Source organism: Aotus nancymaae, unplaced genomic scaffold (genome assembly GCF_030222135.1).
Source record: "Aotus nancymaae isolate 86718 unplaced genomic scaffold, 86718_ANA_hifiasm-v0.15.2.pri h1tg000036l, whole genome shotgun sequence".
Lineage (NCBI taxonomy): Eukaryota > Metazoa > Chordata > Mammalia > Primates > Aotidae > Aotus > Aotus nancymaae.
Window position 1 is genome coordinate 27,175,137 of NW_026988450.1, and position 27,797 is coordinate 27,202,933.

The 27,797-nt window shown below is 33.2% G+C and overlaps 1 long non-coding RNA gene across 1 annotated transcript in view; it reads left to right on the plus strand.

Moving 5' to 3' along the window:
* LOC135277959 (uncharacterized) overlaps positions 1-27,399 on the plus strand; it is a 96,000-nt gene extending 68,601 nt beyond the window's left edge. Inside the window, exon 3 of the long non-coding RNA XR_010345494.1 lies at positions 27,201-27,399. This is a non-coding gene — a long non-coding RNA (uncharacterized LOC135277959). The remainder of the gene's footprint in view (positions 1-27,200) is intronic.
* The last annotated feature ends 398 nt before the right edge of the window (positions 27,400-27,797 follow it).

Sequence of the window (27,797 nt, forward strand, 5' to 3'; positions counted from 1 at the left end):
AAGTACTATGCAACATCTTTCATTTATTTTTGGTCTGAGCATGACTTTGAAGATAATAAATAAGGTCATTTAAAGAATATTAAAGGGCTTTATTAATTTTCTCAATTATTTCCCTTGATCCTTCAAGAGGTATCTCTTGCTATCATCCTTATCCTAATTTTCTTGTATATTAACCAGTATAAATAAATCAGATTTTTATTTGTGAATGATTTAATCTGTAATTTTAAGAGTCCTTCCGACATCATTCATCACTTGCAAGAAATTCTACAACTTTTTCGAGATTTAGGATTTAAATTGCTGTACAACGTCTCCAGAAACTTTAGGAAAACACTCTTTTTATAGTGTATTCCTAATACACTGTCTTTATAGTGTATTCCTAAAGTTTCTGGAAACATTTTCAGCAATTATAATGACTTAAATATAATGGGTGCAGTAAGATATTTTAAAAAGACAGCAAATTTTGAATGATCAATCTTATAAAAATCCTGTTAGCAAAAATGTTTTTATAATGACCAGGTTTTCTCCTCTTTGCAACTTTGTAACTCTGGACAAAAATTATATGAATAATATATTTTCATATATTAAATATTCATATGAGGAGAGTGTGGTATAAAAACATAAAGTATAAGTTAGAAAATGTGTCCAGGTGTATATGTATGTTATTAATATTTATTAATTTCTCACTAATTTCAAGCAGTGCTCTATATTATTTACATATATCATAATTTTTAGAACAAATACATAATACATAATTTTATCACCATTATTCAAATAAAAACAAATAGAAAAACTTACATCCATTAAGATTGCAGACCTAGGTCAAGAGGTAGAAACAGGATTGAAATCAGAATTCTAAATTGACACAAAAATGTATAATTTTCCACCTATCTATATTTATATATTATACATTTTATTTATATATACGTATTTATTGTACATTTTAAATTAACTAAAAGAGTACAATTGAATTGCTTGTAACACAAAGAAAGGATAAATGCTTGAGGGAATTGATACCACATTTACCCTGATGTGACCATTACACATTGCAGGTATAGATAGCTTTTATTCTTCTGATTGCTCTAGCAAACCCTCTCTCAGACCAGTTTCAATGGATGAGGTTTTAGGAAGCTGAGATTAGTAACCTCCGGAAACTTTCTATCTCTAGAATGCCTAATAATAAATGATTTTCAATGGAACCTTTAGTTTTTATAATTAAAGAATAATTCTACTTTTTTTTCTCAATGTATATTACAAACTTCCATTTTGGTATCTAAACAGTTTAGAAGCTCCCTTTCCATAGGACAGTGATGAACACCTCATATGATGCAGTTTGGAAAATGCTGGCTAAAAACAGCACATCATCCTTAAATCGTTTTACTCTTCCTCTTTCATGAGTCACTCATTTGGAATATAATTGTATTCAGAGTGAACTTGATTGTTCATTTTCTGTTTATTTATCTAAAACAAATAGATAATTATTTTCTTCATATAATGTGTTTTCTTCTATATTATTAAAACAAATTTATGCTTAAAACAGATTTGTACTAAAAGTTTTAATAGAAGTCAAAGAAAAATTGAAATGATATTCAATAAATTCAATCTGCAACAGTTTCTCCGAAGCGTGAAAGCTACATGAACGTTTATAAAAATGTTTTCCTTCTATTCAGGCAAAATGTAAACAGCAATAATTCTTTTCTTAAATATAATAAAGGTAAATTTAAATTTGCCTATGCTAGAATGGTTGAACAAAAATAAAATATTGTGATGTAAATGTCCACTCTTTTACAAGGCTTTGTCTTTACAGCCACTCTGTGATCTCCAGTGCCAAACATAACCCCAAGATAGACTCTCTGAGATTTATGTCCTATATATTAGAAACAAACCACATTTACAGTCTAAAAGAAAAATAAATTCATCCATTTTGTTCTAAAATAGAACAATTATCCTGAAATACCTGAAAGTTTATTTTAAACTATAATCTCAAAATTAGGATGTGACAGATAAAAAGAGTTAAACATTTCATCAAGCTTCAGTATCTTCACAATTTCATCCAAGTTGGCTTTAACTCTATAGAAAGCAAAACAAGCTTACTATACTATATCTAATCTCATTTCCAGATTAGACAGAAACTTCAATAAAACAAAATAATATACAATATGTGTAGGAAAGCACATTGGCTACTGCTTCATTTTTCCGTCTCCTCTCTGTGGTACCAGGAAGTAGTATAAAGCCCTATAAAAACACAGCATAGCTGGTGAAACTAATAGGTTGATGTAAGTGGAAATTCAATATAAGCGGGTTTGACAAATGTGGGGAAATTTAACATTGAGCCTGTGGGATTTGGGGCTAGACTTTTAAATTTGATTGATAGGTTTAAGAATTTTATATATATGGATTCAATACAAGTGGGTATCATGGTATCATAAAAGCAATGTTATCAACTAAAGTTACAAACTGTATCTCCCAGGCATTGGATATGTGATGTCTTTTTAGTTACTAAAGTTAACTGTTGGAATTGACTTGTTTTTAACTAGTTTTGATGTGCTTTTTTCAATTTAATGTGATTCTTGCTTGAGCTTCTTAGAAGCCCATTTTTTTTTTTTTTTATCGAATTGGCATTTGGGGATGTCACCTGAAGACAATATTTTGCATAACATTTTGTTTGATTAAAATTCTTTTTAAGTGCTATTTTAGAATTCAGTTAAATAAAAAGTTTTTAAATTTAGTTTCCTAAAGAAACTTCCTTGAAACCTTGTATATAGTCTTTCAGATATTCTCATCCTCAATTTAATGAAAAGAAAAACCCCTACTAAACTACATTAACAAAAATTATACCTTAAATGAGGGTAGTTTTCTTTTTCCTAGTCACCTTTGGAAATATCTACAAATACTTTGAAATTTTAAAGGCAGAAACTATTAAAAAACGAAGTTGGTAGCCATGAATGTGGCTTCAAATTGCAACTTAAAATATGTTACAACAAAGATCCTAATCCCACTTAATCCTTTAGTTATCTACACTTTATAAATGTATGAATATACAAGAGATAGCATCGTTTGTGATATAATTTTATATTACAGCAAATTGTTTCTATGAAAATAGTATTTCATACTAAATAATATGAATTAATGAATGCCAGTAATGTTAAAATATGTTGGAAGTGGTGAATTCTGAATAATTTTTCTCAGTGCAACACATAAATTCAAAACAAAACAAAACAATTAATCAATCTAGTTCAATATTTTTTTTCTTTTTTTGAGACAGGATCTCCCTCTGTCATCCAGGCTAGAGTGTAGTGGTGCAATCTCAGCTCACTGCAGCCTCAAACTTCTAGGTTCAAGCTAGTATCATGCCTCAGCCTCCTGAGTAGCTGGGATTACAGACACAGGCCAACCTGTCAGGCTAATATTTGTATTTTCAGTAGAGATGGGGTTTTGCCATGCTGGCTAGGTTGGTCTTCAACTCCTGACCTCAAACAATCCGCTTACCTTGGCCTCCCAAAGTGCTGGGATTACAGGCATAAGCCACCAGGACTAGCCCAATTTCTTAATTACTTAATAATATATAGGTATGAAGTAGATTAACTTTAGAGAATCAGATTAATTAATAATAGGCTGGATAGTATGTGGATAGAAGGAATGTGTGGAAAAGATATATAAAGTGGAGAGGGGGGACTCTTTTCTTTTAGATTTACATTTACCCAAATATTGAAATAGCAATTATGCAGTTAGTATGAAATTAAATATTAGAAGTGCTGAAACATATATCCAGATTTAAAAGAAAAGCTTTTTAACCTCATTGAAAACAATATTTGTTCAGTCTCTATTTACTGTTCTGAAAGCAATCCACAGAAATTGTCTTTAATTGAAATTTCTATTTCAATAAGATATACTCAGTATCTATATGTTATAAAAATTCCATGAGCCAGCATTCAAAATTTTAAAATAAATTTTCTAAAATATTTTATAAATATTTCAAAAATGAATCAAATGTAATTACTAGATTCCATGGGATCCTTAAGAGCATCGTCACTTACCTCGGGAATTTGTTAATAGTTTATAGAGTTAGCTCTAGAGATTATATGATGTTTAAACCAGAAAAAAATTTGAATATTATTTATAAATGTGTTATCTTTTATTTAACTTAGGTAATTGTCTTGCAATTAGTTGTATAGCTATTAGGAGATAGAGTTTGAGCCATAATACATGCTTATCAATTGCTTTTTCAAATATATCATTAAAACAAATATAATTGTGTATTTTACATATTTTCCCCTGAAAAGACTTTTCAATTTTGCTGGTTAAATATAATAACAAGAAAAATGGCAAAAACTGTACACAGATTTTTTTATACATGTTTTACCAGCATAGCAATTGTGCAATGATCTAAAACAGGAGTTTAATACGATTTTTTTAAAAAGTAGAAGACAAGAACTTAAGATGTGAGCTCCAGATGTAATCATTGCTGCTGAGTAAATTACTTCTAGGTCTTTCTCAGAGGATAATGGTAGGACATTCATGGATGTATTCTAAACCACAACACACACACACACACACACACACACACACACACATCCCTATACCTATTTATGTGTTTGATTCTCAAGGGTTCTCCAAGTATACTATTTTATCATTTCCTAATAGAGGTTTTCTTAATCAGTTATGCCTCAAATAGATTTATTTGCCTAACTTCAATGTTAACAGCTATAACATCATATATAATTTAAACATTGAATGAACAAATTTTTTTCAACTTACATAATTATTATTAAAAATGCAAATACTTTCTGGTATAAATGTTTTTCTCTATTAAATTTTATAGAAAATACCACTATTAAGTTTGACATTACCATCATACATTCAGTCGGAGCAGGTTTGTTTTATTTTGCTTTTTTGTTTTGCTTTGTTTGTTTTCCTCATCCAGGTTGGAGTGTAGTGGTTCCATCTTGGCTCGCTGCAACCTCTGCCTCCAGGGTTCATGTGATTCTCTGCCTTAGCTTCTCAAATACCTGGGACAACAGGTGTGTGCCACGGTGCCCGACTAATTTTTGTATTATTAGTTGAGATGGGGTTTTGCTATGTTGGCCAGTCTGCTCCAAAACTTCTGGCCTCAAGTGATCCACTCGTCTTGGCCTCCCAAAGTGCTGGGATTGCAGGTGCCAGACACCACACCTGGCCAAGTTTCTAACTTTAAGAAGTAGAGAAAGGACACAATGTCATTATTCTCTAAATGTATAAGGAAGTTGTAGAAACATTTGTTTCCATCCAATGTTCATTAGAATTGTGTTTGTCTTCTCATTGTAACCAAACTGTTTGGGCACTAGTGAAAAAGAACTGTAGTATACAAAATTAGCATGATGTAATTCAATCAAATTATAATTACTTTCCATTACATTATTATTTGTAGAGCAGTAATAGATAGACTCCCAGTCTCTGAAGACAAAGGTGTTCCTCCCTTTCTCACTTTAATTCTAATGCCCAGTTTTGTCTCAGACATACAGTAGACAATCAATAAGTCAAAAACATAACATAAATCAACATGAACTCTCTAATTTTGTATTCTCAGATTCTGGTTCCAAAGTGATGAAAACATCGCTATTTCTGGATCGTGTACAGACTAAATTTCAAGAGGAGTGATTCTCTATTTCTCATGCTTGCTGTAATGGCCATTTACTCTCATTTGCATTCCCTACAGACAGCCAAAAGGGAAATGAGAAGATGGCCTTTGGTCACTCAGCTTGGCTAACACCCTATTAAGTCTCAGAAATGACAGAGTGTGGGAAAGGCTTTATATTGCAGGTTATATTAGGTTTTTAGATTATCTATACCAGTGCTATTTCAGTTCTTCATGAGTACGGATAATTAAAGTGAAGTCTGCATTCAATCTGCTGCTTTTCTACGGTTGGCTGAACTCTAGGGAAATTTAGATGTATGGGAAAATATATAAATATTTTCTAGTACTTGAAAAAAATCTTACAAAATGGAAAATGATATAGTCTTTTTGTGACAGGGAAAATGATATTGGTTATGATGAGAGAAACTGGAATGTGTCAGGATAGAAAACAAAAATTTTTAAATGTAATTTTTGAATTGAAATCATTTCTATTTTTATTAGTAATATTTGCTTTGATATGGAAGCAAAGAGACTTCCAGCTAAAGGCAAGAAAAGGAGTCCTGAGAAAAGGAGACCTTCTTTTCTAAGGTTCTCAGTTCTTAGACATGGTAGACTGTTAGTGGGATATTAATACCCAGGGTCCAGGGCAAAAATACCATGTGTGTGTAACTTGTCCCAGGACCTACAAAGAAAAAAGATGAAACAGAAACTTGTTGGAGTTTCATGTGAATGCACATGTGATTATTGAACCACTTTAAATATATTACATACCATATAATTATAATATGTATTATATGAACATTATCATAAATATTAATAACAGTGAAAGAGAAACTTTTTTTCTTGAGACAGAGTCACTCTGTCGTCCAGGCTGGAGTGCAGTGAAATAATCTCTGCTCACCACAACCTCTGCCATCCGCGTTCAAGTGATTCTTCTGCCTCAGCCTCCTGAGTAGCTGGGACTACATGCATGCACCACCACACCTGGCTAATTTTTGTATATTTTGGTAAAAAGAGGGTTTCACTTTGTTGGCCAGGCTGATCTCAAACTCCTGACCTGAGGTGATCCACCCACCTCAGCCCCACGAAGTGCTAGGATTACAGGTGTGAGTCACCATGACCGGCTGAAAAAGAAACTATTAAAGAAAACTACTTTTCCCATGTCATCAGACATTTATTGTCACCTAAATATTCTCCTGATTTTAATCATTTCAGGCAGAATTCCTATGAACTTGTCATTAAATTTAATATATATTTTGTGCTTTAATGTGGTTTTATTTAACATAAGAATCTCCACTAACTTATTCATTATTACTTAAAAAGCAAAACCCCATTTCAATAATTTATTTCACCTTAATTTTTAAGAATATTATATATTGACATATTTCCCCCCCTTTTTTTTGCTTTTACTTCCTTACTTGGTAACAAATAATAATTTTTTCATTTAGAATTATAATCTTGCAAACATTTCATGACAAAAAACCCAAAGGCAAATGCAATTTTTATTTATCTTTGTTTTTACAAAGATAAATTGCTGCAACTTAAGCTGAAGAGCTTCTGCACAGCAAAAGGAACAGTCAGCAGAGTAAATAGACAACCCACAGATTGGGGGAAAATGTTCACAATCTATATATCTAACAAAGGGCTAATATCCAGACTCTACAACAAACTGGAACAAATTAGCAAGAAAAAACAAACAATATCATCGAAAAGTGGGTTAAGGACATGAATACATGAATAGACAATTCTCAAAAGAAGATATGCAAATGGCCAACAAACATTTAAAAATGCTCAACATCACTATTGATCGGGGAAATGCAAGCCAAAACCACAATGCAATACCACCTTAGGCCTGCAAGAATGGTCATAATCAACAAATCAAAAAATAATAGATGTTGGAGTGGATGCAGTGAAAAGGGATCATGTCTACATTGCTGGTGGGAATGTATAACCACTATGGGAAACAGTGTAGAGATTTCTTAAATAACTAAAAGTGGAACTATCATTTGATCCAGGAATCCCAGTAATGTGTATCTAACTAGAGCAAAAGAAGTCATTATACATAAAAGATACTTGCACTTGCAATTGCAAAAATGTGGAATCAACCCAAATGTCCATCAATCAATGAGTGGATAAAGAAACTGGTGTATCTATTGTGCATATATATATGTAATATATATGTATATACATGATATATACCACATGCATTGTATCTAAATGATGGACTACTACTCAGCCAATAAAAATGAATGAATTAATAGCATTCACAGCAATCTGGATGGAATTGGATGCTATTATTCTAAATAAAGTAACTCAGGATTGGAAAACCAAACATCGTATGTTCTCACTCATAAGTGGGAGCTAAGCTCTAAGGATGCAAAGGCATAACAATGACACAGTGCCTTTTGGGGACTCAGGGGAAAAGTGTGGGAAGGGGGTGAGGGTTAAAACACTATGACTTGGGTTCAGTGTATACTGCTTAGGTGATGGGCCCGCCAAAATCTCACAAATAACCACTAACGAACTTACTCATGTAACCAAATACCATCTGTTCCTCAAGAACCTATGAAAACAAAAAATTAAAAACAATCCTGGGATATGTAGCCAAAGTGAGATAATTATATCAAAAGTTTTCTGTCTCCCTTTACATATTATCTTTTTCTCTACAGAAAGACTGTACTGTATTTTTTTGACAATTAAAATGGCCAATAAACATGAAAAAATGGAAAAATTACATTTTTTGTTTCTTTTATCACATTCCAGTTTTTATTAACATAACCAATATTATTTTGCCTGCCATGAAAAGAAAATACAATACCATTTTCAATTGTTGTAGAAGTTTTTCAAGTACTAGAAAATATTTTCATATTTTAATTTATATATAAAGTTTGTTTGAAAGTCTCTTTTCCTTCTATAGTTTAATAAATAGTATTTTATGGAGCTTATGAATATGAATAGTTTTTAACGTTTTTTGCTTTCTTTTTTATTTTTCTTTGATATTTTTCATTGTATATTCATGCACATCTTTAATTTCATAGTATTGAATGTACCAGGTATCAATGGCATTTTACATGCACGGTTTTCTAGGAGTCATCATTCATTTTTCCATTCCATAGATATATATTGATCCTTGTGTCCATTACACTGTGTGAAGCACCAGACATTGTGGATATTTATTGTTTTGCCACAGTCATCACATCCTCTTTTTATGGTAACCAGTTTGTGGTTTGGGTTTAGATGATCTACCCTTCTTCCACTCTGCCCATCTGTGTTTGGTAAAACTGATTCTCCATCCCTCACCCCTCAGCTCCACTAGTAAACCAGTCAATGGTGCATTTCCTTGGTCAGCTCTCAGTGACATTGTGGAAACTATAATATCATCTAACAGGACCAATGAATGTATGAGGACTCCTCCTTTTTTCCTATAGCACCCAGAATGCAAACATTCAGAGAAGAAGAGCTGCTGCTTCCACAGAGAAGTTTTTCTGCATCTATCTCTCAGAAGTCAGAGTACTGAGCCTGAGAGAGCTTCACATTGTCCAGTCACATGGCCAAGGGCTTTATTCCTAATCCTGAAGTTGGGCTTACTCCAGTTCGACTAGGCTAGTTTATATATTTTCTTTTAGCTTAAAAGTCAGTTGGTTTAGTGTTGTAGTCACTTGTATACTAAAGAATATTAATATATATTTGGGGTTCAAAATAAACACAAAATGAAACCATTCCTGTGTTTTGTGGGTTTACAAGGCCAACAGACTGGTGAGAGATACAGATATTATAAAATAATTATATGAAGATTTATTTGTAACTCTGATGAGTGCTATAATGTCTAATATTCCAGATCTCTAACCTAGGTTTCTCAGCATGTGGTAGCCTTCTGATATCACCATTTCATATGTGTGTGTGTGTATTTAAATATATACACACATATATGTATATATATATTTACATATATATACATATATATTTATACACATATACATATATATATATATATATAAATAAAGAGAGAGCGAGTATATGTATATAGTACAGAATTCTCTGTAAGATGTCTGGGAGATGGTATTCCCAAGGATGAGAGTTAAGTCGATAGCCAGGCAAATGCCAAAAACTTGGGTGAGCATTCTAAGCACATGAAAAATAACACACAAAACTCTGAAGCAATAAAAAGCATGAATAAAAGAAGGCTGGAAAATTTGTGGGAAGTTCATAATTGAAATTTGAGTGGGATAAGACTTGAGTTTCTGAAAGTTGTGATGAGATTTTCACTGGTTATCTTCTGAGCAAAAATTAATTAAATGCATTCAGAAACAGGTACACATCATAAGATTGGCTTTTCACAGATCCCTCTTACTGCAATGCAGAGAATGGAATGACTGGGAAAGAGCAGCAGAGGCAAGGCAATGCTAGATTAGATGTGGCAGAGTAGGCCACTTAGGACAAAATTGTCCTCTTTTTAACACACACACACACACACACGCACAAGCAAACACACACACAGAATGTTTGAATGAGTGGTAGAAATAATGCTCATTTTGACATTTTGTCTAAAATATAAACTAACTTGAAGCTATTTCCAAACCTTCTTTTCATTTTACAAACTTTTTATCACACTAGAATGGAGAGAAACTGAAGCAATTTTAAAATTTGCGTAATACAGATATTTTTAAATATGTACATACACTTTTACAATGATACCACTTCATTTATTTTTACTGATTTATTCAATACACTTTTCACATGTAAATACAGCTAGAAATAATTTTAATAGCATTCACTTAATAAGACACTAAGTTTTTTCTTCTTATTATTATTTTTTTTGAGGTGGAGTCTTGCTCTGTCACCCAGGCTGGAGTGTAATGGTGTGATCTTGGATCACTGCAACCTCTGCTGCCTGGGTTCAAGCGATTCTCTGGCCTCAGCCTCCCAAGTAGCTGGAATTACAGGCACCCACCACCATGCCGGCTAATATTTGTATTATTTACTATACACCGTGTTTCACCATATTGGTCAGGCTGGTCTGGAACTCCTGATCTTAGGTGATCCATCCGCTTCGCCCTCCCAAAATGCTGGGATTACAGGCATGAGCCACTGCACCCAGCCACTGAGTTTTAAAACTCAAAAAAAAAAAAAAAAAAAATCTCTTAATCTTCCTTACTCTGTTCTCTCTTCCTCCTTGATGTACTCTAATAATCAATTTAGTACTGATGATGATATAAAGAACAGGTTATTCTCTATATACTGACAAGGAAACCTGACTATTAGTTTAGTCATTTTATGTTATAATTTCTAATATTGAAAATTATAAATACAACATTAAAATGTCATAAAATATATTTCTTCTAATAAACAAGAAATCATCTATTCTTGTCTTTATAAATATTTTGTTTGTGTATTTTCTTTCAACTTTATGAGATATATAAATGTATTGCTTTCTGTTACTTTAATAAATATACACATTTTTCCCCTAGTATGACCCATTTGTTTCTTTAGCATATCTATCATTTCAGTGACTATGTAACATCTCATTGAATTGTCTTCCACAATATACATATTTATCCTCTTAGCTGACAACTTATTTCCAAATTTTCACCATTGCAGATGGTTCTGTAACAAATGATTTTTATATTTTATGTATTTATCAGTTGAATAGTTTATTTTGTATGTATGTATGTACGTATTTATTTATTTATTTATTTTAGATGGAGTATTGCTGTGTCACTCAGGCTGGAGTACAGTGGCTTGATCTTGGATCACTGCAACCTCCGCCTCCCAGGCTCAAGCAATTCTTCTGCCTCAGCCTCCTGAATAGCTGTGATTACAGGTTCATGCCACCACACTAGGCTAATTTTTGTATTTTTAGTAGAGATAGGGTTTCACTATGTTGGCCAGGCTGGTCTTGAGCTCATGACTTCAAGTGATCCACTCACCTCAGTTTTCCAAAGTGCTGAGATTACAGGTGCGAGCCTCTGCTCCTGGCTTGGGTAGTTTATTTTGTGAGTGGGGGGCCATATGGTTTTACAGAATGGTCAATTTTTGTACTAATTTTACCACAGTTTCTTCAGGATGGTGAAACCCTTATTTTATTATGTTTTTTTTCTTTTACTTTTAGCAGACACAACTTTGTACATATTTACAGGTTACAGAGTGAAATTTTGAAGCATGCATACAATATGTAATTATCAAATCAGATTGATTAACATATTCATCATCTCAAACATTAATCATTGTTTTTGTGTTGTGAACATTCAAAATCATCTCTTCTAGTTTTTGAAAATATGCACTAAATTATGTTAACCATATTCACCCTAAAATGCTACAGAACACTAGAACTTATTCCAATCATCTAGTTGTAACTTTGTATACATTAACCAACTTCTTCCTATCCCCACCCATAATTTTTTCTTTAAAAATCTATGGTTTGAAAGTCCACAACATTATTCAAAATTCTGACATGTTCATTTTTTGAGAGGTATGACATATTCATTGTTCTAAAGATCTGAAAATAGAAAGACAATACTGAAAACATGCTAGTATGAATCTCATATTCCTCCAAGATAGTCATTACTTTTTATTAATTAAAAGGCAAATGCTTACTTAAAGTTTTCTGTCAATGTTCTTAATATTCTGGGATCTAAACTAGTAAAAATATACCATATTAGCATTTATACACATATGCTTTTTCAGGATTTACAGGAATTGAAAAAAAATAAGTTTAGAAGCTTTCTCTGTTCTTCATTGCACCACAAACATGCTTAATTATGGATAGATTCATCTCTCACATCATAGACACAAAGTGAGGATTGTTGTAGTTTGTTTCTTTTGTATTGATCTTATGATGTCCAACAGATAAATATGCAATGTGGGTCCCTATTTCTTTTCAGCTGGTGAATAATAACAGTAGAAAATTTGCATGGGATCTTTTTAAAAACAGTGGCATAATGAAAGAAAATCATTAGGACTCCGTAATTTTAGCTCTTTTATGCTCAAGTTAAACATCATAGGTAGGATTACATTTTGGTGTAAAATGTTCCCATCTGATGTTATTTTAAGGATGATTTTAAACTTTTGAGTTAATGGTATGTTATTTCTTTCTAACGTATTCAGCACTTTATAGCAAAACAAAAGAAAAAACACACATGTTGTCGTAACTAACCAAGTAGATAGCATTTAGAGTTAAACCCTTTCTGTCAACTAAAACATTAGAGATCAAAATGAGAAATTAGAAGTGGGAAAATTCAAAATCTTTTAAAATGACAAAGTAAGATTGTCTCATTGCATTTCTTATGGCATGTAAGTTTGTTAGATTTATAAGTTGCAGTTGTTCATAACATATGAACAAAGAATTCAAAGGAGTTGACAGGAAGACTGAAGGTGGTGAGAGGAGGAAGGAGGAGCAGAGGGGATATGTCCCCAACTTGTGTCCCCAACCAAATCTCATCTTGAATTGTAATCCCCCCATGTCAATAGAGGGGCCATGTGGGAGGTGATTGGATCATGGAGGTGGTTTACTCCGTGCTCTTCTTGTGATAGTGAGTGAGTTCTCACAAGATCTATTGGCTTGAATGTGTGACACTTTCCCTCATTTCTCTCTCTCCTGCCACCATGTAAAATGTGGCTTGCTTCCCCTTTGCCTTCTGCCATGATTGTAAGTTTTTGAAGGTCTCCCCAGCCATGCAGAACTGAGTCAATTAAACCTCCTTTCTTTATAAATTACCCAATTTGAGGTAGTTCTTTACGGCAGTGTGAAAATGGACTAATACAAGGGGTGATGGGAAAGGAGAAGTCTTAATGGAGCCAGTTTAGGAGACCTCGCATTTCCCAAAGAAGCCATTGAAGTTCAAATTACCCTTAGTAGAGTCACGTCACCAACGAAAGAGACCAACAGAGTTATTGTTGTAGTGTCATATGGCCAAGAGGAGTTTGAGGAGGAGAGTTTCAGTTGACAGAGGAGTTCTCATGGGAGGAGTTCTCATGGGAGGAGTAGATTCAAATAAAGAGCCAAAGCCTTGCAAGTTTCCATAAAAACTCATTTAATCCCATTCAAAACAAGAAGCCAGGAAGCACTTCTAGCACAGGAGGTACCTTTCAAAAGTAGCCTGAGACTCTAACCCAGATTCAGAAAATACATTCAAAATTATAAGAATCAAAGTCTGTCCCGGCCACGCTTCAAGGACTGTCCTTGTGAGCATAGAATCAGGAGTTAGTCTCAACAGTGGATCACTGATCAATCATCCAGGAGCAAAGACAAAGGTGCACTCTTGAATACTGAATCTTATTCTTTATGTCATTAACATTATCACTATTAAAGAAAAAGAAATAACTCATAACACTTGTTACAGATGATAAGGAAGACTTTATTCAAGAGAGACTACTACAAGAGGGGCTGTGCAGTAGGTTCGACTCCTAATACAACAAGGACAAGTGGAGATTTAGTCAAGGAGTAGAGTGAATGGAAAGTTACGAAGAGAAAATATGAAGGTTCAACAGGATATTTGCTGTAGGCCAGCCATGATGATAAAGTATCGAGGATGAGGATGAGAAATTTGATCAGTTGTAGAGGGTGACCAGACACCAAAGGTGAGTTTTTTTCCACTGAATTCACTCAGCAGGATTCTTGCTAAACTGGACTAAACAAGCCAAGGACAGAGTCCAATGTTTAGGCCTTGTCAAAAAAAAAGTTTGGTCAAGAATAGAATCTTTGTAACACCCAAGCCAGAAGCTTCCCTTCACTTATTGGCATATAAAAAGATTGAAGGACACTATTCTATCTACTCTGAATATATATAAATATCACATAGGGACTTCTGATCAGCCCTACAAACCATCTGAGAAAAATGAAGTCAGTTATGTGAGGAAAGAAATTCTGTTTTTATATATATTTTATGTCTTCTCTTTATCATATCACACAAGCTTTTATACATCCGAGGTATAAAATACATGCTTATTTGGCTAGAAATTAGAAGAGTTGGCCCTTATATTTTTACCTTCAGAAGACATAAGGAATACATCTTGACTGTGGGTGCATCTTCCATGCTCCAGATTCCTAAAACAATCAAGCTATAGAAAGTATCTCCTGGGTAGAAAATGTCCAAAATTACCTGACTAGAGAATAAACTATCAAGAGGCAAATGGTGAATCTAGAATAAAATAAAGCAAACACCTACTGTCCCACATAAAACAAGCAAACAACCAAAAAAAAAAAAAAAAAACAAATAAAAGACCTCAGTCTTTCATAGTGTGATAAGCTTTAAGACAATTACCGGTTATTGGAGAGTTCTTTGAACCAGGGACTTCAAAATCTTAAGTAGGGTCTAATAAGGCTAAGTAATCTTTATAAAATATTCATGGTAAAATTTTCAATATTTTTTAAAAGAACATAATAAAAGTCTACCAAAAACAAGTTAAGCAGCATCAAAATTCCATAGGGTAGGCAACTACACACACACAAGCAATTATAAAACATAAGAAAATGCAGAGCATGGAAAGCTAAACATAACAAGTTTTACCCACTCCATTTTTATGAAAAAAAATAAAAGCCTGATTTGAATTAAAACAATCTCTGGAGGTGGACTAATGTATATTATAAAAAACAAGTAAGTGAAAGGCGTGGGAAAAGTTCAGACATTCCTTCTGCATATTGAATCAATTAATAGCATGTACAAGGAAACCCTGATTATTTGAAGGAGTGGAGAAAAATGACTTGATTCTTTACATGTAGTACAGACTATTATTAGTATTCCAGATAGACTGTGTTGTAAGAGAGTCCATCATATGCTTTGATCTGTCTGCATCCACAGCTGGAAAGTTTGTACTGGGCCCTGGAAGCAGCACGATCTGACAGTCACTTCCATCAGAAAAGTGAGTTAGTAGTTGCAAATGTTAATCAGCAGATCAAGGCACAAAATGGTGCAAAATTGGGTCCTTTTAAAAATCTGGTTTCATATCCTATAGACCTCAACAATGAAAACAACCATAATTTTTTCCCATCTTATCCCACATTTCTTATCTTCAACTCCTTAGGTGGTTTTCCTTCCCTTCCTTTCCCTTCCCTTCCCTTCCTTTCCCTTCCCTTCCCTTCCCTTCCCTTCCCTTCCCTTCCCTTCCCTTCCCTTCCCTCCCCTCCCCTCCCCTCCTCTCCTCTCCCCTCCGTTCCAATCCCTTCCTCCCTCCCTTCTTCCCTCCCTTCCTTCCTCCCTCCCTCCTTTCTTCCCTCCCTTCCTCCCTCCCTCCTTCCTTCCCTTCTTTCTCACTTCCTCTCTTTTTCTCTTACTCCATTTGAAAATTTGTGTTTTAGCTTAAACAGTAATCTGTGTTTCAAATGATCAGAAAGTTTAAAGTATGCATATAATTTTAATACATGCACCACACACACAAACACACACACCCTTTCCTAATGTTACTAAAAACTTTTAAGTTATAGACACAGTAGGTACATAACTGAATTAGAAATACACTAGTTTGGATCATCAAACATCTAACAAAAACAATGACACCAAGGCAAACAAGACAAAACAAGCAAACTAACCTGTTTATCTTAATTCTTATGTGTCCAGACATGCCCTTTCAGAACTACCTGATTTTCAGATTCTAATTTTTCTCCTGCATAAAATTCTATATAAAAAAAGATATGGTCAAGATCAACAGATTTTCTAAAATATGCTGTAACTCAATAGTTTTGCAGATGAAATTAATTCCTCTTCCACAGAATATTCATTCTATTGTCTAAATAGTTGAAAGCTGGTTTTTATAATAAAAAGCATTTCATGGTGAATGGCAGAAAATGCTGTAACAGAAGTACAGAGAATTTGGTGAAAGTCAGATAATCTGTGTTTTGACAATTTGAACAGATAAAGAATGAAAATAACCTTTCTCTAAAATTCCATGCCTTTGCATGCAGCGCTCAAATAATTCATGAGGCTGCTCAAGTTAAAATGACAACATATTAAGCTGAATATGGGTCACCTTAATATTTTTAATGGAAAATTAGGGAAACATCACTGCAATTAACTGATGTGCTGAAATTCACAGAAGATATTTTACAAATCATCCCTCACATATATCACTCTACTTCCTCCTACTACAATTCTTAATACTCTGCACTTCCTCAAGATCTTCCTCTCCAATTGTCTTCACATATGTAATACACTGTATTTCCCAAGGATTTTAACTTGCATCACTCCACATGTTTTGTTAAGTGTTTCATTTCTTGGAGGATTAGCCTTATCTATACAAGAAGCATTAATATCCTCTAACCTATAGCATTTAAAATTTGTCATCCTTGCTTATTAAGCACATAAAAATAGAGACTAATTTCTAGTGATTTAACAATATAGCACTTTGTGTAATGGAAACTATACCTATAATTATGTTTCAGTGTTCATTCTAATGTTAGCTTGAATATTACTTAAGATTAAAATTTGAAATGTAAGTATGCATTACAGAAAAGAATAACGTTCTTTAGTGTTACTTTCATCCTTCCTCATTCTCAAAGTGGTGAATGTAAAAGAATATAATTCTGTCTTGTCCCAGAATCAGAGCACTGTGATCAGTTAGCTACCATTTAACCAAAGTATCCTAGCATTCTAAGAGAGTTAAATTCCAATTGTTTAAAAGCCTTTGTGTATAAACTCTCTGGGAAACATTTTGCCCCCCAAAATTATATGTTCCTGAAATCAGTACCTCACAGCTTTCGACTAGTCACTCATGGACTTTAGTATCAATTGTAAATATATATGTATTTATCCCAATTATTTTATTGTGACGAATGTGTTACATTGACTGTATAGTTTTATTAATAAAATGCCAAAGACTTAAAGATAATTTTAATATTTCCCTAAGTCAATTAAGCTGTTTTAGCTATTTTTTCTTCTGAGGCTACATGATTGAATAATAAAAATTTATTCCAGTATGCCTAAGTTTTTTGAGATTCTCTGAATTCTTTCTGAATTATTATTATTATTTTTTATTATTGAGGGTGAACATGTTTTGTTAACATCATTATTATTTGTTCTTCTCTTCTATATGATGTCTCCAGGTTATCAAACTGCCTTCTTAGTCACTTTTATTTGGGTACTTTATTTTTGTAATTTGAAATTCTTACACGTGTTTGATAAAGGAAAGTATTTTATCATGTTTAATGGGAATTGTTTGCCTTAGCAGTGCTCTATTAGAAGACCCTTTTTAAAGATTTAGGGTAGTTCCAAAAATTTTAAGCAGCAGATTCTCATTTGCTTTTGATTTTAACAACATGATATACACGGGAGGTCTACTTTGGGGGTTACTCTAGAAAGAGGATTTGTGAAAAACTTACTTGTTAAACATTGAAGTTGAAAATTTATTTGTATCAGTTTGCTTTTGCTGTGCAATATATCGTTTGAAAAGGTAGTATCTTTCAGCAACAATAATTTGTTTAGCTGAGGATCCTGTTGTTCTGCTGGATATTTATTATTTTTCAGGTTAATTTGTTTGATACTGGCTTGGCTGGCTCTTATGCATACAAACAGCGGTGAGGAGATGGAACGTTGATTATTGACTGAATAATCTAGATTATGATCACTCATATATGAGGTGTTTAGCAGGATGTTTGTTGGTCAAGGTGATAAAGACATTTGGGATACGTAACTAATCATCATGCATGCTATCTATCCTATGCTTACCAGGGTTCCAAGAGCAGCAAGAGAGCAAGCCCCAATGCACACACATTTTTAAAACATCTACTTGCATATCTGTTAATGTAAAAGTGGCAGAAAGTAATTAACATTAGGCCACCAAATATACAAGGCATGAAGAAATAGGCTCTACTTCTTAATGAGAGGGGAAGACTGGATGGACATGTTTGTAAACTGGCCCACATTAAACAGAGTTTTGAGTTTCAATCCTTGCTCTGTTCTGTAATGTTGAACAAGCAATTTTGCTGCTGAATATTTTCTACTTCTCCTATAAAATGGTAATATGTAAGATTATATGAAGTTCAAAATCTCTTCTATTCTTTTTGGTAGTAAATATCAATGTTTATCACATCATTTGTTTTCCATTGTGAACAAAAGAAGTTCTTGATATATGAAGTTTTCCAGTGAATTAGTAAAAGCCTGAATTCATTATATAAAGTTAACTTTTGGGAACTATACATTTTTAAAATATATAAATTAGAAAATTTGCTTATTTTTATGTATTTGGTTTTGAGACAATTGGAAGAAGAACTTCAATTGATAAATGATACAGTATTTAATTATTTACAGCAAATAAAAATATAAATAATTATAATTTTAATGTCTAATATTAATTTATATTCAAATTGGCTGTAAGAACAGATAATTTTCTTTTAATATACTTTAATGTCTTCATTTAAAATTATAAATTATATGTATGTATAAAGATAAATATAAAGATATACACATACATATAAATGTAAAGGTACACTTACACACATATGTAATTTGACTTAGGACAAGATGGGGACTTTTTGAATTGTCAGATTTAATACTGTCTTTCTGTTGTTAGAGTAGAAATCTTCTTCCTCGACAAGTTAGGGATATTTACTTTTACTGTCTTTTCTAAAGTATTCAGACTGAAAAAAAAAAAGATCTTCTTAGTGTTAATGCTTGTTTCTTTCAAAGTGCAAAAAAAACCAACATTCAGAGAAGATTTCGAAGCTAACTTGCTAAAGCCTTCTCGACTTCTGGTCTCTACAACTATTTCATCACTTTAAACTCTTTAATCACTGAGATTCACTCTGTACCCTCTCTCACCAACCCTGGCCAACACTTCGCTACTGGTGAGTACCCTATTACTTTTGATGTTTAACTTGGAACTGAGCACATTTATTTACTTATAGGTTCATTCTCTTGCAAGCATTTGAATGAATGGGCCATATGGTTTGGAATCATCAAATTCTTGGTTGGAAGAAGAATCTGAAGCTGAGTTGCCTCTGTACCTTGATAAATATTATTAGATTATCTAGTCAAGATTACTAAAGCTCAATTTCTCTACTATTAAAATAGAATTGACAGGGCCTTTTTTGGTGTGTTGGAGTATTAAGTGAAATTATCTATAAAAAATGCTAAAGTAAGCGTCAATGAAATAGAGGTATTATTTCCCTTATAAGAATGAGAGGCTGGGTATGGTTGCTCATGCCTGTAATCCTAGCACTCTGGGAGGCTCAGGCAGGAGAATCACCTGAGGTCAGCTGTTCCAGAACCGCCTGGTCAACATAGTGAAACCCTGTCTCTACTAAAAATACAGAAATTACCTGGGAGTGGTGGCAGTTTCCCGTAATCCCAGCTACTGGGGAGGCTGAGGCAATAAAATGCGCCCTGGAGGTGGAGGTTACAGTGCCAATATCATGCCACTGCACTTCAGCCTGGGCAATAGAGTGATAGAGTGAGACTCCATCTCAAAAAACAAACAAACAAAAAAACAAACAAACAGAATTAGCCTTTTTTTTTTTCTTTCTGGAACCTTGTTTTAAAACCTCCAAAGCCCTGTGAGATTTAACTAGGTTGAATAAATGAGTACTCACATAAGTCTAGCCTATTTTTTGTGAGGATAAATAATCTACCAAGGACTGTTAATAAATTGGTAGCATTGTCTTAGTATTTTTTTTTACTAATACTCAAGTAGCTTTAAGTTTTGTATTTTTAGTGCATATTGTCAATTAATAATTATAGTGATTCAATTAGTGTAATAAAGATAGCGTTATGGTCATTTTTTCTCCCTAAATTACTTTAGTAGTCACCATATTTTTATATCAGCATTCCTAGAGTTTTGACTTACCAAATGTTAAAATTAATGACATAGTCTATTCGGAGCATGCCTATTAATAATCTTCTCATGTATTCTGGGTTATTTTCAGGAGAGCATTTGTCAAAATCACACATATTTTTGGGTAAAAAGAACTGCACTGTAGATTATGACAGTTATGAATGGAAACTACGTCAAATGAGGACTCTGTTGCACTCTGCTAGGTGGGATACCTAGGAAAGCTTTCAAGACACAACTCTATTCCTTGAACACCTCTTCTTGAGCTTTGTGAACTTTGTTTTATGTTCACTCCAGGGACATGAAGTATAAAGGCTCAGAGTAATAGTCACATATTTTTGCATATCCTTTTCCAGGTTTATTTCATTTTTTTTATAAGGAGACAAAATTCTATCTCTCTGTATTGTTTAAAAATGCAGCCAAATTCTCCAGATTCAGTTTTAGGTCATGCATTCCTTGAACCTTTTTTTCTTTGGATGAGTTCTTGCATAGAGACAACTTTGAAAACATTTTAAGTAAACAATTTGCACTTATGTCTTCATTCAGTGACACTAAATGTCACCAGCCCATATGATGGCAATCTGCCCCATGAGTCACAGAAACCTTGGAAATGGTGTCATTCTGAACTCTGAATACAATCCTGACAAGTATAATTTGGAATCAGAATTGATTCTGTGAATATTATTAAGGGAGTTCCCAAATCTATTAGGACAAACATTTCTTAGCAATATGCTAGAGAATTTGCACACTTTTTTTTGGTAAACATTCTTGCAATAGAAAAAACTGACAACCAGTTGTTTGGGCCAGGTCATCTCTTAGGATAATTTATGAAGATTTTCATGGTAGCACACACACTTTTTGTCCTACTGACTTAAAACAAAATATTTTCTACCTGTGTCAAGGAATCCTAATTTTGTTATGAGATGAAAAGTAATTATGCAATAATGAAAAAAGAGAGTAACAGTGTTAGTTAATTCACCAAGCATACTACAGAGAAACATTTGAAATAAATATTTTTCCTCTTATCACCAGGCCCTATATATTTGAAGATTTCCTCTTAATTGAAAAGCATATATAAGCTAATTTGACTGCAATGGCATGTTAGTTTCTGTATAGTCTGTATATTTTTACTGTTTAATATACTTACCAGATAGCTAGCATAATAACTCTAGCTTCTTCTAATTTTTCTTGGCAGTAGAAAAAGTATAGATTTGTAATACTTCAAATTCTCAACTTTGGTTATAGCAATATTTGTAAACAATATAGAAAGACATTTTTAGTAAAATGTTCAGAAGAATAAGTTGCATCCAATGGCTTTTATAATTATTATAAAACAGAATGATTATTTCTGTTTCTTCCAAGAAACTTTACAATACCAATGAGAGTATGGAAATTAAGATATTCCTATTGGCAACAGAAATTGTTTTTAATATAAAAATCATGTAGAGATTTTTGTGATACTCAAAACACTTTTGAAAAATACACAAATGTCTTAGGTCTCAAAGTATTAAGGTTCTCCATTTCCACCCTATTTCTCAAATGCCTACTTATGTTTTTAATGTATGGAGAACACTGTAAACCTTGATATGTTATCAAATTAAATTAAGATCAGGGTCATTTCCCCTTGGCTTTGTATTCAGAATCCTATTACAGTATGTTCAAATTTAGGATTACAATTTTTAAGAATAGAAACTTAATAGTATATAAACAATTTAAGATTAAATGTCTTAGAAAAAAATATTTTTAAAAGATAACACTTGATTGAATCAATTAATACTGTATTTTTCACTTGTATTATTCATATTTCCACAAAGATACTTTGTAAAAATTGTTTCATTTTATGAATATGTTGCTATAAATTAATTTTGTATATACCATATTTAAGCTTTGCACTTGTGGTTACAACCTGTAATTAAAAAAACACACAGAAATAATCACATTTTATTATAATCTTAAGGGCTGAAACAAAACTATAATTCTAACATGAATGCCTTAAGAATTTTTTTTCAGCAAAACTGGTAGAAAAGCCATCATTGAAGCACATAGTCATTAAGAGATGCTTGGTTTATTTATTCCACATGTTAATACATGTAAAAAATTGTGTTTGGCAAACAAAGGAAACCAAACTAAATTATGACATTACCCTTTGCCTGACTGTTGCATGTGGCTCATTAAATGGACTGAAATGACTTGTTCCACAATGTGGATTGTATGTTGTCTTAGCCTTTAATACTTTCTTTAATTTTAAGTATACTTTATACTGTACAACATTTTTCACGTTTACTATTATTCATTCTTACAAACTTCTAATGAGATAAATAACAGTTACGATAACTTCATTTTTTAGATGAAGATATTGAGATTCAGAGAAGTTAATTTTATCTAAGGTTATATTGTATTTAAATGAGGAACTATTAAATGAACTTGAACCCTGATCTTTTAAGAGTAAAAGTTAAAGAATGGGTAATACTGAGCACTGAATAAGAAGTGAAAGCAACTTAATAATCAGGAAAGACAAGAAGAAACTCGTAAACATTAATAATAAAATCAACCAGTTCATTATAAATAGAGCACTGAAAGCTAAACTTTAAAGAACTAACACATGAGAAGAGCCAGGAAGCAAGAAAGGGCCCCTACCCTAAGCAAGAGTTGATTGATGTTATTCACTCACATATATAAATGTGTGTGTGGTGGGGGCAGGGGTGTCTGTGGGGGTGTCTCTGTGTCTCTGTGTGTGTGTGTGTGTGTGTGTGTGAAAAATGTGTCTCTTTCTGTCTCTTACCTGTCATTTCACCCATCAAGCTGTTATCTACACACCCATATACCTCCAAATTCATCAAAGCTTTTAAAAAATTGTTAAATCCATTATTTTCACTATTTCTCCATTTTGCCAGGCCATCATCTGTTTGACTTAGTATCAAATAATGAAAAAAGTAGTGCAAAATAGAGAACTAGAGGGAGAAAGAGTTGATGCTGTAGTCTTGGAAATTGAAAACAAGATAATCAGAATCTTAATAATAGAGGAGAATGAATGCTAATTTCACAAATAGACTCATAAATTCCATTCAGCGTGAAGTAAGTTGGAAAAATATGTGGTACTTTTAATGGCTTAACCAGCTGTGAATTGAAGGACATGCAATACACATGGAATTTATTTTTTATATTTTTTCAGCATATGCAAAGACTTAGTTCCCCATCATCACTCATGGCAGTTGTTCAGCTAATTTTTGGCAGGTTGTAGAAACAATGTCTCCATAGTCACCAAGTGGCTCATTTCATTTATATAATGAACACCATTTAGCATTCAAAAATAAAAACACATATCAAATCTATTGCAAAAATATAAAGATGCATGATGAAGTGGGAAGCCGCTAAATTACTGTCCACCAGCTTTTCCATTTTATAGCCCCTGTGAACTAAACTGAACAATTCCAGATGTTTCAAGGCTTCTGATAGATATGAGATAACCTTGCTCTCTATCACGCGCCCTGGTCAAACAGTTTCTCATTTCCTATCATTGCTACTACTTGCTATTGTAGAGTAAAAAAAGGCTGGTTAACAGTAGCTACTGAGGACAACAAAAGTCCCACATTCTTGCCCATTAACATTTTTTTCTACTTGATTTTTTTGAAAAATTGTTAACAAAAAGGCCCTTATTTAAGGTGGCAGAGTAGGAGTTCTCAATTATAAAGCGTGTGGGGCTGCTCTGCCTATGAAGTAGCCGTTCTTTTATTCCTTTACTTTCTTAATACACAAAAATTATTCAGTATTTTTTTAGGCAAGAATAATTCTAGCCTTTGACTTATTTCTCCTATACTTTTATGTGTATAGCTAGCGACTTAAAGTAGCTTTTGTTTATTTGTTTGTCAGTTTGGGGGAAGAAGATGTCATTGTAATCTGACTTTAGTAATCTCTACTGAGCTGTTGAGTTTCAGATAGAGGCATTTTGGCTTTTTAACCCAGATAGTTTTAAAGCAGCGGGTAGGGAGCTTATTTGATTTTCTAATTGCCTTGTCATATTTTTAGGGATTCCTTTTCTTTGATAAGTAAGTTGAGGTCAATAAACATTCTTAGTATTAATTTTTAAATGTACGTACCCAAGTGTTACTTATTGGCAGCATAAAATAAAAACTTCATTTTCGGATAATACTGACATAGATACTTTATGTTCCTCAAGAAAAAAGAAAACATTCAACATAACTAAAAGTTATAATCATTACTTTTTAATTATTTATATTAATATTTGTAATTTAGGTTATAAATATATGTTGAAAGATGCCATTTACTCCCAATTTATATGTACAAGTTTAATGTATTCTATTAAATCTTAAAAGTACTACTTATAAACATTTTAATGCTTGGTCATCAAAGTGGGTGACTGCTATGGAGAAGACTAAATTTCAGAAAGTATACTGACTACCTATATGCTAGCTTTCTTTTTTCTCAAGCTCCATTTAAATGTATTACATCTCCTAATGCAATAGATAGAGAAAGTAAAGTATGCATCTAACCCAGCATGTTATATATACTTAATAAACTCCTGGGAGCTTGGCTCACATGGTTGTCTTTGTTGAGGGGAACTATCATTTAAATGCTTAATATCTGATTCTCTATGAGCATTGTGTCATTTACAAATCATGACAGCCCTACAATGTGGGTATGATTCGTACCCTTAGAAGATAGTAAATATACATTGTAAGAAATTTGAGTAACTTATTCAAGGTCTCACACTTGAAAGAGATGAAATTTTACTCTTCCAAATATGTTTCTTTGTAACAAGCTCAAAAAAAAAAAAACCCTTAATAAAGGATTGGCAGAGAAAAGTTTTAGGAGACACAAATACAGTAGCCATTTAATTTATCAGTCCAAGCAGGATACTTTTGAGAATGAAGGGAGTGGTATTAATAATTACATAGGCATCAAAATATAAACTGTGACTCTTTGGGGCACTACAATGTACTACTTTAATTATACACATAAAAAAGCTTACTAGATTTTGTGATGTTATAAAAGAATACCTGAGACTAGGTAACTTACAAAGAAGAGTGGTTTATTCAGCTTACGGTTCAGCAGACTGAGAAGTTCAAGGGCATGACCCTGGCTTCTGGTGGGAGCTTTCATACTGAGTCATAACATGGCTGAGAAGGTCAGGAGGGAAGCAGACATGCGTGAAGAGAGGAGCTGAGGGATGTCTTGGCTTTATACCAACCACCTCTCATGGGAAATTATCCATTTCCAAGAGAACTAGTCCAGCTTCATGAGGGCCATAACTCATTAACTACCTAGAAGAACACCAAGCTATACATGAGAGATCTGCTCCAATATCCCAAACACCTCCCACTGGGCCCACCTCCCAACACCTCCACACCTTGCAGTGGTTGAGGGGATTAATTTCAAACAAGAGCTTAAGTAGGGAAAGACAAATCATATCAAAGCCATAGCAGCAGCCAAGACAGACAAGACATGCCATTGTTTGAATTTAAACAGGATCGAAAGAGCCCACTTCAGTTCTGATCAAATAAATAATTAATTCACAATTTTTAATGAAAACTCTCAAATGTATTGAGAGCTTACCATAATTTGGACACTTTTCTTAATTGTTAAGGTTTTGACAGATACCAAGAAAAAAGATTGATCCTACTTCCTTTTGAGAGCTTTCATCCAAATAGGGATAATAGACAAATATAAGCAAAAAAAAAAAAAAAATGAATAAAAGTAATTATAAACAATGATACCTACTCTAAAGAAAAAATGAGCATCAATTCATGTCTTTTCGAAGGAGAGGCAATTATGCTTTTTGTATCCTAGTCAGTAAGTTATGGATTCAAGTCTGAGAGGATAGCTCAGTAGAAAGAAATAGCTTCTAGAAACAAGAGGCTCTTGCTTGGCTAAAGGTAATTTTCAGAGAAAAGGGTGGGCGTGACTTGTTATTAGTGAACATAGCAACTTGGGAAGCATTCGTTATGTGAAATGTGAAATAAAAACTTTGAGGCAAAGGGAAGAGAAAGTATACTCAAGGTTGGAAACATTTTGCAGTTCATGAGGACTTAAAGATAAGTCCATTGAACTGCAGGAGAGTCAGGTGTGGAATAGAGGAGTCAGTAAATGAATTCAGAGTTAGGTGGGAGTCAAATAACTTTGAGATCATGGAGAGTATGAGGAGCTGATAAGTTTAAGCCCCAATGCTCTGAGATGCTACTGATGGGCTAAAGGAAGACAAGTAACATGATTCGATACTAGCTTAAAAAAATACTACTCTGGCTTTCTTCTTTATTCCTTTGCCTTTATCCCTTTCTTTATCCATCTGCAATTTTAGTAAGATTGGTCATCTTATCCAGAAAACAAAAAATTTAAAAACTTGCCATTTGTATAACTGTCTTTCCTCTTCTTTCGAATCTCTCCATTCTTTCTTTCAAGGGTTTGTGAAACCACTTTTGGGTACATTTGGTCAGACTGCAAGCATCCAACTCTCTTGGGAGACATTTGTCACGAAGTAGTAGTTGAGTGACATTGTTTCATTGTTTTAGTGCAAGTGAAATTGAATTAATATATTTTTGAATTAAAATGGCTCTTTAGAGATCTGACTTCTAGGGAAAACAACAATTTTTTTTTCTACTGTGCTAAGAAGACTTCAAATTTAGTTTCTAATGAATCTCACTTCCTGGTATTCATGCTTTTGTGTATTTCACTCCTAGAAAGTATAAACTGATCCTAGTGATCAACAAACTACAGTAAGTTGATGGGGTGTCAATTATGTAATTAAGTTTGTGACTTCCATGTTGTTAAATGATCCTCTCTATTGCTTTTTTGGCTTGCACACTTTGATGGAAAGACTCAAGTTAACAACGAACTGTGGAAGATTTCTAGCCAAAAGCCAGTGGGGAACTGATTCTTGCCAACAGCTACTGAACTTGGAAGTAGATCCATCAGCAACTGGACCTTCAGATGCAACCCAGTTCTGACACCTTGATTGTTATCCTGTGAGAGACCTCAGGCAGAGCACCTAGTTAAGTCAAACCCAGATTGCTGACTCCCAGAAACTGTAAGGTAAGAAATGTGTGTTATTTTGAGTCAATAAGTTTTGTGGTAGTTATGCATTAGTATATTACTAATTCATCCTTGAAATACAATATTCCTCTTAAAACATAGGTTATGGGCTATAATTTTACCTGTTTCTCTTATGTAAAATTTATAAACCCAAATGACAGGCAGCAGAATGACCTTAAAGGCCAGTAGTTGTATGTGATTGAGTGATTGAGAAGGCATAGATTCTTAAGCATTAGTCACCTTCAAAGAAGATCACTAATGAATGAATAATTAAAATCATTTAACTTATTTAAAAATATTTTTTAAGTACTTTTAAAATTTTGTTTGAAATATGTTGTTACTAGCACCTCAGTTATTTCATATTCTTTCTGAAATGTAATGA